Genomic DNA, 12,865 nt, shown 5'->3' with positions numbered 1-12,865 from the left:
AAGTGGGCGATTGACTTTGTAGGACCAATTTAGCCTCCAGGAAAGAAGACGGGTGTGTGGTACATCATCACCGCGACTAAGTATTTGACCAGATGGGTGGAGGCACAGCCTGTGAAGGACTGTATAGGGGCGACAACAACAAAGTTCATCTTTGAGTATGTACTGACTAGATTTGGTTACCCAAAGATTTTTATGAGCGATTGCGGTACACATTTTCTTAATGAGACGATCAACGCATTGATGGAGGAGTTCCAGGTTTATCATCAAAAGAGTACGCCATATCACCCGCAGGCTAATGGGACGGTGGAAGCATTTAATAAGATATTGGAGAACGTGCTGACGAAGGTTTTCAATGCACAAAGAAATCACTGGGATGTGTGCATACCTATAGTGCTATGGGCTTACATGACGACTTGCAAAAGCTAACTGAATAAATGCCTTTCAAGCTGATTTATGGCGTAGAAGCTGTGATTTCGATGGAGTAAATTGTACCTAGTCTGCGCATAGCGGTAGAAAGGCTCGTAGGAATCGCGAAGCAGAGCCCTGGAAGAAAGGCTCGCGCAACTGACAAAGCTGGAAGAAGATAGGTTTTTGGCTGGATTCCATCAACAAGTTCAAAAGGAGCACGAAAAGGCATGGCACGATTGGCACATCAAACTGCACACCTTCAAGGTAAATGATTTAGTATTATTATATGACAACAAGTTTGATAAATTTCCAAGAAAATTTTAGATGCATTGGCTAGGGCCCTATGTCATCAAGGAGATTACCGATGGTGGAGAAGTTCAGCTAGTGAAGTTGAATGGAGAGCCATTTCCAGGGAAGGTAAATGGCAGCCGATTGAAGCCATACACCGGGGATCCAGCCAGATGACTATATGGTGGAGGCACAGTCTTAGTGCTCCAGGTAACTGAAAGGAGGCGCGAGACTATAAACTACACTGCCTGGGTTGTAGAGCTGCGCGACTGGGGAACTGCACGAAAGGGAGGAATGTCACAGTATCGACAGAAGCGCGAAGGGAGCTGCACTATAGGAGGAGAGACCGCGCAGGGCAGCCAGAAAGTAATCGTTATGGTCATTGCTCATGAGTTGACAATTGGAAAACGACTAAATGGAGTGGGGTGGGGGGTGGAGGCAGCGTTTAAGTTAGAATTTAAGAGTGAGATATGTGAAAATCTGCTGCCAATCTAGCATTTATGAGCGGATTTTGGGGGGAACGGTCAGATTCAAATTCGAATTTGCCTATAAATTACAGATGGCCGCCCAACGAAAAACACTTTGCATTCTGAGAATTGAGGTGTTGAGCTATCAGGCGCGCATGAACCCTGACTATTTCGAGGCTTTAGTGGCTAGCTCAGTATTTGACAAGTTGCCTAAAGCAACCCAAGAGCTTATTACTGGATTCATGTCAGTGCCCGTGGAAACCACAAGTGCTGGAGGATCAATGGCATCTGAGGGAGCTACCCTGGAGGTTGTGAGTGTGGAAATGCCTGCGGAAGTTCCAAAATCGCAGAGGTCGCCTAGGCCGAGGCCTACGCTGCCCAAAGAGGGTCCCAAGACAAAGAAGGATAAGTAGAAAGCAACACAGCTGGTGCGTGAGTCGCCAAGAAAGCACCAGAAGAAGGAAAAGCCCACCACGCAGGAGAAAGGCAAGGTGGTAGATTTAGAATTTGAGGAGGGCGCCGAAGATGTGGATATGGGCACAAAGGACATTGACATAGAGGGTGTAGACCCTATATTAAAGCTACCCAAGTACATCCTTCCCTGCCAGGGTAAGGTGAAGGTCCCGAAGGACCCAGATGCGGGGAAATTTCTGCTAAATACCAGATCACGTTTGAAGGGTCGCGCTTGGTGCACATTCCCGGTCTTAAGCTGGAGGATTGGGACTTGGTGGACACAGAGTGAATCCCCCACATGACCACTGATACCTTTATGATCCGTGTGTTTTATAAGGATTTTGGTGTCACCATGCTGGAGTCGCGATGGTGGATAAATGGGGTGGACAAGGCAGGCTGTTAAACCTGCTATGGGTGCTGCATTACCAACGCACACCCATAACCCTGATGGTGATCAAACAATTGCTATGCTTAGTGCACAATGGGTGCCTGTGGTTAGGAGAACTGATACCCATCACATATATGTTGATCCATAGGGTCACGTTGTTACCACATTCAGGGTTGAATCTGGCCATGGCATTTGGCGGAAATACAGGTGAGCGCGACCTCGCCGTAAGAATGAAAGACAAATTCAAGCTCGCCAAGAAACTCTGCGGATACCCAATTTCTAGCATAACCGGCCCTGTGGTTAAGGTCGCCACCCAGATTTTGGCTGGGAAAATCATGAGGAAGTGTTGTGTAGATGAAGTGTCGAAACTTGTGTCATCAGTGGCCCAGTGCGCAGAGGGCATACAATTTAATTGGGTGCACTATCTCTCGTGAACTATAGAGAAGCATAAGACGAGAGTAAGAACTTCCATTATGCTTGGCTCTTACTCTCAATTGTGTTGGTTGCATGGGAATTGCCGGAGGATAGCCAGTTTCCTCTGGTCGCAGCAAATCTACCAGAAGCAGCGAAGTTCGCTTCGCTCTGGGCCACCAAGGATGCCGTAAGGGTCACAGACTCGAAAATATTTTGGGTACCGATGGAGGCAAGCATCCACGCTGCGATAAACCACAAGCCGAGGCTATCCCCAACTGTCTTTGAGTAGTTGTCAGGATATGTGGAGTTCAAAGCAATCTTCCACTGTGTCTCCATCCGGGTGCAGAAGGACCTCGAGAAAAAATGGTATGATCTTCCATACCTGGCAACGGATGATGCAATCAAAGTGGTCCTAGAGAGTTGGCCATCAAAGTGGCACATAGCTTCAGACTTGTCAGCTGGGTCTAGTAAGTCTGCGGTGAAGTAGAAGAAGGAAGAGGCCCGACTGAAGATGCAACAGTTGGCAAACAAAAGGAAAAGGGAGGCCGAAGAAAAAGCTAAAGCAGAGCGCGCTACTAAGAAGCAGGCAGAGGAGGAAGAAGAAGAGGAGCGCAACTCTGACAGAAGTCAGAAGTCTCCTTCACCGCAGATGGAGGAAGAAGAGCATCAATCTGGATAGGGAGGTGCAGCCCTGAATACTACTCCATTCCAGGTTAAGAGCACTCGGGAGCAGGAAAAAGTAGGGCTGCGGAAGTAGTCCAAGGCTAAAAATCATCACTTAACCTGATCAATTTGACTGAAGGTGATCTGAATGATATCGGGGACACAGTGAGGGACGCAACCATGGAGCTACTGCAGTAGTTCGAGTAGCAATAGAAGCAAGCATTGGTGACCATTCAGACGGGTCTGCGAAAGTTGTAGATCCAGGCCACTCAAGTGCAGACCAGTGTGGGATAGTGTAGCGTGGCGTCAACTAGCTTGGTTCTTGGGAGCTCCAAAGTAGCGGAGCTGGTCTGCTCCTTGGATCCCCGGGCCATCATGTTGCTGGACAAAGCATTGACTACAGAAGAGGAAGCTGACAAGGCCATCGTAATTACTCTCAAGAAGGTTGGGTTGAACTTGGTCATACTGCCAAGTGAAGCCCTTTACACCCTGCAAGACAATGTGGTCACAGAACGAGAAGAAGGTCAACAATTCCAAAATGTTTGTTGAGAAGATGTCCGTGCTGGATCTCATTAAGAAGATCACAGAGAGTAATGAGCACACCACAGCCGTAGTAGCTGAGGCATGCCGCACTGTTCCACATCTGAATTTCCCAAAAGATGTGCCAGTTGATGCAAGAATTCGGAAGCTCACTGCAGGTGTGCGCGATGTAAGGACAAAGCTAGCTAAGGTTAAATTTGCGCTGAACCTTAAGCTCACAAAGCTCGAGTTAAGGGCCCAACCTTCAACTCCACGATAATTGAGAGAGAAGCGCGAGGCAGTTGCCACGGATGCAGTTGCCACAGTCGATGGCGCAGTGAGGTAGTGCACTTCGCTCTTCGAGCAGTCGCTCGAAGTAGTTACCAGCCTGCAGGAAGATCCCAACATGCAACAACTAGAAACAAAGGCAAGGGAACTACAACAGAGATATGATGAGGTCAAAGTGACAACGTGCACCGTCGCCATCACACAGAGGTTGGCGAAGCTGCAGGAAGCGAAGGCACTAAAGGAATAGGTGGATGCAGCACAGTGCAAGGAGGCAGTATTGAAGGCTAGATTGGGGCCTTGGCTAGATGAAGCCTATGTGCTCACAACCTCCATTGAAGGAAAATTAGCTAGTCTGCAGACAACACAATAGAAACTACAGGCAGATAGCGCAGGACCAGCGATAGAGCAGTTGGTCGAGCAGGTTAAGCAGGCGGTGACGTAGTGTACTGCCGAGGTTGCAGTAGTTCAGGTGGAGCTCAGAGGTCTTCGCGACAAGATCTCTGCGCCAGTAGAGTGAATCGGGGCCGAGTCTCCAGATTTGTGTTGGGGACTTGTTGGGAACGGGTCCCCTAGGTTAAAGTTTTGGGGTTAAAAGCCCAAGTTTTTGGGTTAAAGGCCCAAGTTTTGTATAAATAATGTGAATTCTCTACATTTTGTGGTCGTGGAGCGCAAAGATATAAAGAGTCATCAAGGGTTTCTGCCCTTGGTTTAGGTAACTTGTGTCGGCTTTATGAGATCCACCCTTGGTCCGCGGACCATGGGATTATATAAAAAGGGAAGTCTTAGAAGAGTATAAGGTGGTCTTTAGTTCATAATCAATGTTGATGAATGTAATGGGTCTGTGAAAGCTAAGAGCGAATAGTCTTAGCGTAGGAGAGAGGCTCTGCAGCTGTGTGTGCAGAGGCTTAGGGTAGAAGTCCGCTACTGAGTGTGTGGACCCATGCAACTATGTGCGTAGAGGCCTAGGGTAGAAGTCCATAGCTAAGTGCGCGGACCCCTATAGCTATGTGTGCAGGGTAGTTAGAGTATGTAAAGGATATATGAACATCAATAAAGAGAATTATTTTGGAATTACCTGTGTAGAGTTATTTTACTTCTGTTATGAATGCATGCGATTATGTTAGGTGAATACTAGGTTTATGATTTAATGTTGTATTGATAAACGAATCTATGTATTTTAATTTATTATATGAATGCAAGTAAGAATATCTATTTACGCGAAGATAATCGTAATACATGTTGAAGTTATCCACTACTTTAGCTAATCTGGGTAAATACAGCAGTAAGAGTGTTAAAATTGGCAACTAGGGCCAAACTCCATGTGGATCACCTTATTTGTGACTATTGATATTTTCCCTAGATTCCTCTCATCGAGAGGTGTAGGATTGATCTAAATATCATCCGATTCCGATAAGTATTTATGGAGATATGAATTTATTTTGATTACGGAAAAATTGTCAAAGTTGGCTAGCAACTTATGTAGGCTCAGAAGCCCAACAGTCATGTCTATTCAACCTCAACGTTTTGCATATAAATACAAGGAGCTCTTCTCTTCATTTGGACATTTCACTCTCACACACATTTCTATCTCTCTCCTGCGCAAAAAGAGTCTCTGTCTCTCTCTCTCTCACACGTGTGGATGAAAAGGAAGTCATTCTAGGGCAAAAAGGATGTAGAAACAAGATAGCAAGAATCTTTGACCAGCGTTGACTAGCGTTGACCCTCCAAGGAGTGTGGACTAGGTGTGGTTGCCTCTCCTAGGCAGGCTTCAATTTTTAGCACAAAAATCGAGGTGATTTGACCTTGAATTTGACCAGTATTGACTGCCCTAGTTTAGGGGTGCAGTCAACTTCAGAAATCTGCACTTTGACTTAATTTTTGGGGCTGTTGTAAGGCTGCTTCTTCAGGTTATTCAAGGGAAAGTTGACTGGAAATTGACCAAGCATATTGGAGGTCAATTTCCACTCATTTGACTAAGTTTGACTTTGTTGATCTAGGGTTTGTTGCTGCTGATATAAAATTTCAGAAATCAGATTTTGTACTATTTCTCTCTGCTGAACTATTGAAGATAAAAGAAGATTTGATCAAAGGGTTTCCCCATATTTGGGTTTGTCCCTGGCTAGCCACCACATCTTGTGTCTCTTGTCTTGGATTTTTTTCTGTTGATCATTTAATGTTCTATCTGCACTTTACTTTATGCACATGTGATTGGATAATATTAAAGAAAACAAGTAAACTGCTCTAAGCATAGAACATACCATAATTTAACATGGTATCATAGATGAGGTGAAGACAAAGCCTAAGCAAGAGCAAGAGAAATAACCGAAGAGAAGGTTGGCAAAGCTATCTGAAAGAAATCATGGGGTCCTCAACACACTTCCCTGCTGAAGACAAACTCTGTGATAAGTTTGACTACCATGGATGGCAGATGTCTCTCGATATAACATTAGAAGAACATGAAGTGTTGGACCATGTGAGAGGTAGAATTGTTGAGCCTCCATCAAATGCATCTGCTGCTTCTAGGAACAAATGGACCAAGGGAGAAGTCAAAGCAAGGAAGATCATCCGGGACTCTATCGACAAGCGCTTGGTGGTACGTTTTCGACCTGAACACCTCCAAGGAAATATACGATAGACTGGTGAGTTTATTTAAAGTTAATGATGCAAATCAAGTCTTGTTTCTTAGAAATACGCTGAAGGAAATTAAGAAGGGAAAAGATGAGAGTATGCAAGCATACTTCTTAAGGATCACTGAGATCAAGAATGATCTCCTATCTATCGGGGAAGTAATTCCTGACAGGGAAATGACACTCACAACTATTGGAGGACTAACATCCGAATGGTATGTATTAAGGACTACTCTTCTCAACAACAACGTAATTCCTGGATTTGAGGAATTAATGGCTAGATGCATTCAAGAAGAAACAAGGATGGAAGAACAAGAAATTCCCATAATTAAGGGTCACCCCTCCGCCTTTTCTTCTCATACTAAAAGAAGAAATTATTCCGGGGCTAAATTCAAAGGAAAGGTTGGACCAAAGGGTGGAAGAAAAGGACAATGTTATAATGGAAATAAAATAGGTCACTATTCAAGGGAGTGCCCTAATAAAAGGGACTCTCATTGGGACGATGCTCAAAATCCTGTTATAGACATTTTTGTGCCTTACAGCATGAAGCATGAAATGTCAATAATCTGAGGGATCCAAAGTCCCTAAACATGTTGTTCCTACCCCTAGAGGAACAAGGTCAGCAAACCACAGCACTAAATATCAGTTCTCCACCTGAAAACACTCAAAAACAAGCTAATTCTGGATCATGTCAACTGCTCCACTGAGCATCTGCGCTGAATGTCAACTGCTCCACTCTGTACCTGCGCTGAATGTCAACTGGAAAGAAGGCTACCTGCGCTGGGCGAGTTTGGCCAAGTGGCACAGTCATTCCTCAAGGTGTCAATGCCCAGGAAGCTTCCAAAATGACACTTGGATCAGGGAATTCGCCTAGTGATGAGTAAGAGGGTCTAGATCTCCAAGTGGAAGCAAGAACCTCCAAGTGGACTCAAGAACTGAAGAATAACTGAAGTGGGAGAGGACACTAGTCAGCTTCATGCCAGCCTCAAGCTGACTCATCCTTTCTCCAAAACTCCTATATATAGAGCTCTCTCATGAGGTCTAAGGAGGCGGGAATCTTGTGAATGTAAGGAAGTGCTGTTGGTTTGAGTATAGAACTATTGGGTGATTTGCTTGAAGGAGGTGAAGAGGAGATTTCTTTCTGCTGGGAGGTGATGCTGGATTGGGCCCTTTGTGGTTGTATCACTTCCTGAACTTTACTTCTTCCATTAATAAAGCATTTGAAGTTCTTCTATATGCATGTGTCTCAATGGCGTATTGATACTTGTATATTTGATTTATTCTAATCCTTGAATCAATTATGAATGTATGCTTCTTGTAGTTTCCCTCTCTTGTTATTTTGCAGGATCTTGGTGTAGCTGGGCCAGTGAAAGAGCAAGGAGCTGGGAGCAAGCAGCAAAGAGAGAAGATTGGATCAATCATTAGCGGAAGACAACGGTTAGTGGATCTCTTTCTCCCCTCTCTTACATATCATAAAGAAGTAATCTCGAATAGCTTTGCTTTGATTGTTGCTGAGGTACTATCACCCTTAGAGTGGGATAGGGTCATTCCGTATTGGATACTTTTCCCAACAACAAATTGGCGACTCCGCTGGGGATCGTATCTTGTTGGTTGTTTGTGTTTTTTGCTATTCATTTCATAAACAAAGGGAGTACCGAATCGAACTGCATTTGGATCTTTCAAATGCAAAGTAGAGGGCAGCTACTCTAGCTCAGTTTCTGGGCAAGTTTATGATTTGAAGAGCTGATCCACAAGGACTCTAAACAGCTCTTAGTGATAGCTTTTCATCCTCCTTTTCATCCCTTAGTGTGTACTTGACTGATAGCTTCTGATTTGGCCAAAAACTGTGAATTTTTGAGCAATCTGTGACCCGGAAACTGAGAAAAACGAAAGTTTGAATCTTCAGTGCAGGTGCTGTGAAGGCAGTCTGCATTTCAGCGCAGTTCCCGAAGGGGCTACCTGCGCTGAAGGTCAAACTGCCAGTGTACTACCTGCGCTGGACCAGTTTTGCCTAGTGCTACTGGGGTTCCCTCCTGTTTATTGCCTTGTTTTCACTCTTGTTTTTGCAGCCTGTTACCAGTCAATGTACCTATCTGAAACCAACTTTCCTTGCCACTATTCCGCCTCGGTTGTATAAAGAAACTGTGTTTGTTCTTTGTGTATTTCTTGTATCATTTGCAGTTTCCCATAACGAAAGTGAACTAGTCTTGCTGTGACCTCTTAGATCTAGACCTGTGATAAGTGTCGTTTTGATCTTAAGAGTTAGTTTATTTGCTGTTCATAGCTGATTGAGCTTTTGCTTTCGTCATATGGTTTGAATTTATATATTTCTAGTGTCGAAACAAGTAAATCTTAAGGTGTCTTTTGATTTTGGACAAGCTTGTTTGCTTTCACTTGAAATTGAATTCAAAGTTATACAACAGCTTTCTTTTTGTATCGCACCAACATTAAGAAAGAGAAAAGAAATACCTGCATTTTGCATTTTGCATTTGATAAGTTTGTATGTTGATTTAGGGAAAAAGTGCATTAGTGTGTGCTCTTTGATCTGTGTGAAAAGATGTTGTCTTTCTTTTCCCTCAGTAGTTAAGATTTTCATAAGTCGAAAAGATTGAAAAAGCTTGCTTCTCATCTTAGACTGCATTTAGGAATTTGTATCAAAACATCTCGTGGTGAACCTTGAAAGGCAAACTTTAAAAAGATCAACTTAAAATATATTGAATGAACCTAACAACGCTTTGAAACATAACGCAAACATATAGAGGTCTAAGCTAGAGACGTGTTCCGGCGTCGTTAAACATAGTGACTGTCGATCTCGACGAAGGTGGGTGATTCCTCCTGAGAGTCGGTGGCACTAATACGGACTTGTGCTCCCACGTACCGTCGCGTATATATTGGGAGACCCCTATAGGCATATATCTTTTATCCATAGGAAGCCATGTCGGCCGCCCTACTGATCGCAATGCAGTGAACACAGCATTCACGAAGATCGACCACCCGTACCGTAAAACGTATTCTGTGGTTTTGCGAAAGGTTTGGCACACCCTCTGCCTAGATCTCTAGAGCAGTTTCTTTTGGCCTTTTTCAAACTCTATAACTGAAAAAGTCCAACCGAGCATTTGTCACTTCGGGCTCGTTAATACATCGAAGGAGACTAGAGTCATCTTTAGCTTTTTCTCGACTCTTAAAAAGTGAAAAAGCAAGTTGTGTCTAAAAGCGTCTAATAAAATTCATTCAATTCGGAAACACAAATTTCCCCTTTTAATATTTTGGTTGATCGAGTAATCCGCAATCGTGGAAGAAAGTCAATTGAAAACCCGTCGTTCGCGGAGGCTTACGAGTCAACCGTCTTTGTCTCCGGAATCGAAAACAGTACGGACAAAGCGAACTCGTTTAACCAGTTCAAAATCTCCTTTAAAAGTTAGAACAAGTGTTCCAACTGAATCTGAGGTTCCGGTTACTCCTAACATTTCTGGAAACCCTGCCTCTATAGAAGAAGTTCAACAGCCACAGAAGGACAGTAATACTGATCCTAGTCTGGGGGCAAATACTTGTATAACTGAACCAGTTCCATCTGTAACCGGTCCAGAGAGTTTTGTTCCTCAAACAACTGTCGTTGTCGAAGCAACCACTTCTTCGGCACCAGAAATATTTTACGGACCTGACGGTCTTCCTCTTCCACCGGGTTTGATTGCGATAGAGGAAATTGCAGAAGATCCGCAAGCAAGTACTCCAACTCATTTTGGAGTCGGGGTCACTCTCTTTCCTTCATCAGAGGTTAATCCACCACAAGTGGAAGTTCCTGTAGAATCGCTAGGCAATCTATTGGATAGACTTAAGATGTCTGAACAACCGTCATCATCTAGGACTGTGTCAAATGACACAGCGACAGCAGAAGTCCCTGCCGTCACTCCGACGATGTTTGCCGGCATACCAGCTGTCCCAACTAGCTCACAACAGCTAGAAGGAGTCCACCAAGGGACTATTTCGACAGTATGGTCTGTTCCAGTTTGTTCATCCGGAGTAATACCCGGCAACTCTTATGTTGAAACTCGCCAAATTGATCCATTTGGAGGTCAATCTGGGCAATCGATCCCCTTGAGTTCGGGATTGATACCGTATGGGGGGCAATATGCCCTTTCATTACCCCCTCCGGGAGGGTACCCATACGTGAGTTCGCAACAGTATTCAGGTTATACTGGAATTGCATCAAGTAGTTGGGTACCTGTGCTACCTCAACAACCAAGGGTTGTATATTCTATGCAACAGTGTGTACCTATGACGAACATCCCAACCACACCGGCTATTGTAACAGTGTCACAAGTTCAAGCGATACCTGTTGCATGCCAACCTCAGATTTCTCAGGTTGTAATGCAACAGCCACTTGATCATGGGTCACAACCACAATCGCCAACTGGTGGGGCGACACAGGTCCAAACGGGTACAATTACCCCACACCTTGGTCCAACAGTTAGCATAGCACAACAAAACATGGCGTCACAACCATGGCTTGTGCAATACCAACAACCGCAATTCCAGCAGGTGTACCAAGGTTCTGAGCAGCAGATCTTTGCGAATAGTGGACAACCGTATATCCAAAACGGTCAAAACCAACCACTTTACAGTGGCCAAGTCCACCAGCCGTATCAGTCATACCAACATCAATTACATTATGCTGGTATGCAAAGGCCCACTGCTCAAGCGATTCCATCGTACCCTGGTTACGCTTCGCCTAACCTGAATCAACAGTTACCATTCGTGGCAACTTTAGAGTTACCCGATTTACACCGGTTAACCAACGATCCGATTGCTTATGCCCCTTGGTGGCCAGCGATTCCTCATAAACTTCCATCTGACATTCCTAAATTCAATGGAAATCCAGGTGAAGACCCATCGAATCACGTGATGACTTTTCATCTGTGGTGTTCGTCGAACACCCTAAACGACGATTCGATAAGGTTTCGCCTTTTTCAGAGGACATTGACAGGTCCAGCGGCTAAATGGTATATTGAATTGCCAAGAGCCTCTTTCGACAATTTTAGTTCCCTAGCCACGACTTTCTTAACCCATTTTCAATTACCGATAAGGTATGAAACGGGAACAAAAATATTAACCAACTTCAAGCAGACAACTGCCACTCATATATCTGATCATATACATGAGTGGCGTCGTCGTCGTAGGATGGTGAAAACATACGTTCCCGATCAGCTGTTAGCTGAATGGTTTATAAAGTCGTTACTTCCTGCTATTACGGAAGATGTGGCCAAAGGGGGAGTCGTAACAGAGGAGCAAGTAATTGCTCGTGCACAGTATTTGGACTTAGTTTATACTCAGTCCGGCACACTCTACGACAAGATACCTGACGCCCCTAGACCAGAGTTTTCAATTCCTCCTCCTCCTAAATCAAATAGTGACTCTCATGCCGGTGACGGCGTGATTGGCACGGCAAACACGAAATCGATAAAGGCTTCGTCAAAGAAAGCCCGTAAGAATTCGGATCAAAATGCAAAAGAAGAAATTCTTGCTTCGGAAGTAAATGCCGTATCAGAAGATAAAGGCAAAGAAACCAATCAACCAGGAAGCAAGAAAAAGCAAAACAAAGGGAAGAAGAAGAAACAGGGTGAGTCATCCCCTGGGAAAAATTCTTCAAACCCTCCTGGGAAAGGGAGACAAAATTATCCATGTCTAATATGTGATGATAAGGATCATAACACAAAGAATTGCCCATTCAAAGCTGAGTTAAAGAGGTTCTTTAAAAGTTCCCAAACCTCAGCTGTGTTAACTGATCCATTTCCCAACCCAGGTCAAAATCTGGTTGATAGTGGAAATGCTTCCCCGTCGCAAGTCCTTATGTTGTCGGTTTCAAAACAGCAGAATGATGCTTTGATTTCGACAAGGAACAAAGATTATGGGAATCCTCAGCTGTCGAACGAAAAAGGTAAAGATCAACCAAGTAGTTCGACAACAACTTCGACAGAAGTTGTACCACCCATCATCCCTGAATTAACAATAAAACCGCCAAAGGGTGTAGTACACAAGTCGACATTTAATCCTCGCGCCAGAGCGGCGCAGCATTATAATATAGTGGAAGATTTGGCCCAATCGCCATCCGCTATGTCGACTCTTGAGGTATTACAAAATTGTCCAACCCAAAGGCAGGCCTTGTTATCAGCAATTGGTGGGGTTGATCCTAAGGATTCCAATCTTGTATCCTTTGATCACAAGGGATATGATCCTCAGTTACCAGCTCAGCTAGCTTTCCTTATTCAAGTGAAAGCCCTCAACAAAACTGTTCACAGAACAATAATTGATGAGGGAGCCTCGACATGTATTATGTCGATGAGTTGCTGGAA

Source organism: Pinus tabuliformis, chromosome 5_2 (genome assembly GCF_031772625.1).
Source record: "Pinus tabuliformis cultivar Carrire ecotype Pingquan chromosome 5_2, CPIR1, whole genome shotgun sequence".
NCBI classification, from domain to species: Eukaryota; Viridiplantae; Streptophyta; class Pinopsida; order Pinales; family Pinaceae; genus Pinus; species Pinus tabuliformis.
This window is presented reverse-complemented; position numbering follows the sequence as displayed.